Raw genomic sequence first — 2,978 nt, 5'->3', positions numbered from 1 at the left:
AAAGCCACTGGAGATCAATTATCAAAGGTACTACAGGGGCCATCAGAACCACTCCATGAATTTGTGGACAGGCTCCTGCAATTGGCAGGACAGATGTTTGGAGAGGTAACTACAGCCATGCCCATAGTCAAGCAACTTGCATATAAAAATGCTATTAAGTATTGTAAGAAAGTCCTGAGGTCACATAGGTCAAAAACCTTAAATGACTACATCAGATTATGCAGGGATATAGATGACAACTTCGTGCAAGGCCAGGTCCTAGTAGCTGCCCTGCATGGGCAACTTCGTGCAAGGCCAGGTCCTAGCAGCTGCCCTGAATCCACAAAACTTGAAGGGTCCTAGAATTTTAAATAATGGTGACTGTAATTGCGTTAACTGTGGATGCAGGGGCCACTTCCGCAGAGACTGTCCCCAGCACAAGAGAGAGGGAAGAGTACCTGGTATATGTCCAAGATGCCAAAAGGGGGCACATTGGGCTAACAATTGTCGCTCCAAGACTGATATAAATGGAATATCCCTGCCGCCCCTATCTAGTCAACAACAGGGAAATGGGTGGAGGGCCCCGCTCCAGGGCCCCAGAACCACAGTGTATGGAGCAATGGCACCAGGCTACCGCAGAATTTTCCCGGGCAGTGGCCGTATACAATTCCTTCTGCAGAGCAATCCTTTCGTGTTGCAGACCTTGCCCGAGTGACAGCAGGAAGCGCAGGATTGGACCTCTGTCGCTCAGCCCGAGCAATCTTAACTCCCCAAATGGGAGTTCAGGCTCTTCCCACAAATGTGTATGGTCCCTTGCCACTGGGATTGGTGGGTTTAATTTTGGGAAGGAGCAGCACAATTATCAAGGGCATACAAATACATCCCAGAATAATTGATTCTGATTACAAAGGGGAAATTAAAATTATGACATCTGTCAGAGAAGGAGTTGTGGTAATTCCACAGTGGGAGCGCATTACCCAATTAATCCTGATGCCTATCTAAAGTCCAACAATGCAGTCGGCAGACAAGTCCGCGGTGACTGGGGATTTGGTTCCTTGGGACCTGCTGCATTCTGGGTTGCTCAGCTAACTGATCAACCTATCTTAAAAATGAAAATAGAAGGAAATTTATTTGAAGGTATTTTAGATACGGGAGCAGATGTATCAGTCTTGTCTTTAAAATCCCGGCCTAAGACGTGGCCCTTGGAGGATGGTAATGCTCAACTGCAGGGCATAGGACAAGCGACTCCAAACAAGAGTGCTAAAATACTGAAGTGGGAGGATGATGAAGGACATACAGGGTTTTTCCAGCCTTATGTTCTCGCTGACTTGCTGGTTAATCTGTGGGGCCGGGATCTTTTAGATGAGATTGGGGCAGTAATAACTACACAACCCCCTTCTATGGACTCAGAGAAGGCCATTAGAATCATGCAAACCAGGGGATGGCATCCGGGGCAGGGCTTGGGGATGCACACGTAAGGCAGGGTGACCCCCATAACCCCTAAGAATCAAATTATACACCTCCCCGGAGATAGAACGGGCCTAGGACATTTTTAGTTCGGGTTGCTGCTCCATTGCCTGCACCCATACCTATAAAATGGCACTCAGATAAACTTGTATGGGTTGAGCAGTGGCCCCTAACTACAGAGAAATTGCAGGCAGCTCATGCTCTAGTACAAGAGCAATTGCTTGCTGGACATATTGTGCCTTCTACCTCTCCCTGGAATACCCCTATCTTTATAATAAAGAAAAAATCTGGAAAATGGAGGCTTCTGCAGGATCTTTGAACGGTAAATGCTTTGATGCAAATCATGGGACCATTGCAACAGGGTTTGCCTTCTCCAGTAGCAATTCCCAAAGACTGGCAGTTGATAGTTATTGATTTAAAAGATTGCTTTTTTACAATCCCTTTACATCCTGACGATTGCTGTTGATTTGCCTTTAGTCTACCTGCCACCAGTTTTTCTAAGCCTGCCTTACGTTATCACTGGGTGGTTCTACCTCAAGGTATGGCAAATATTCCAACTATATGTCAGGCATACGTTGCAGCTACATTGGAACCTATTAGAATAAAATATCCCGACCTTTATATAATTCATTACATGGATGATATATTGCTAGCCGCTGAAAATACCAAAGAACTACAAGAGGCATTTGCTGAGATGCAATGAGTCTTAGAGGCCTCCGGCCTAATTATTCCACCTGAAAAGGTTCAGGTTGTCTCTAAGAGGCATTTGCTGAGATGCAATGAGTCTTAGAGGCCTCCGGCCTAATTATTGCACCTGAAAAGGTTCAGATTGTCTCCCCATATAATTATCTTGGTCATGTGATACACAATGGAGGCGGTAGACCTCAAAAATTACATATTGACAGTGCTCACCTAAGAACATTATGTGATTGGCAACGTTTTCTGGGTGACATACAATGGATACGGCCCTCCCTAGCTATTAAGTCAGGAGAACTTAGGCCTTTATATAATATGTTGATAGGAAATGCTGACCCTACCTCACCTAGAAAGCCTACGTCAGAGGCAAAGAGGGCATTGCAGTTATTATCTCAAAGTATAGAACAAGCTCATTTGCAACAAATAGACTATAATTCACCTTTGCAATTTCTGGTGTTAGCATCCCAGTTTTCACCTACGGGAGTATTTTGGCAAACAGGGCCTATTATACGGGTGCACCTGCCAGTGTCACCATCCAGAGTTGTTGCGCCTTATTATAACATGATTTTGCAGTTACTTTGGAAGGCTAGGCACACCAGCATACAAGTGTTTGGAAAGCTCCCAGATAGAATCATGCTTCCTTATGACAAAGAACAGGTGGCACATCTGCAGCAGTATAATGATGACTGGACGCTATTTTTAACCTCCACTGCAGCTGCTCCTGTTAATCATTATTTTTTAAAAATCACCCGGTAATTTTTCCCTGGGTAATTAAGACCAGACCTATACCCGGCGCTCGAACTGTCTTCACGGACGCATCCCCTCGCAGTAATGCT

The sequence above is a fragment of the Nannospalax galili genome, unplaced genomic scaffold (genome assembly GCF_000622305.1).
Source record: "Nannospalax galili isolate Female #2095 unplaced genomic scaffold, S.galili_v1.0 scaffold946, whole genome shotgun sequence".
Classification (NCBI taxonomy): domain Eukaryota; kingdom Metazoa; phylum Chordata; class Mammalia; order Rodentia; family Spalacidae; genus Nannospalax; species Nannospalax galili.
This window is presented reverse-complemented; position numbering follows the sequence as displayed.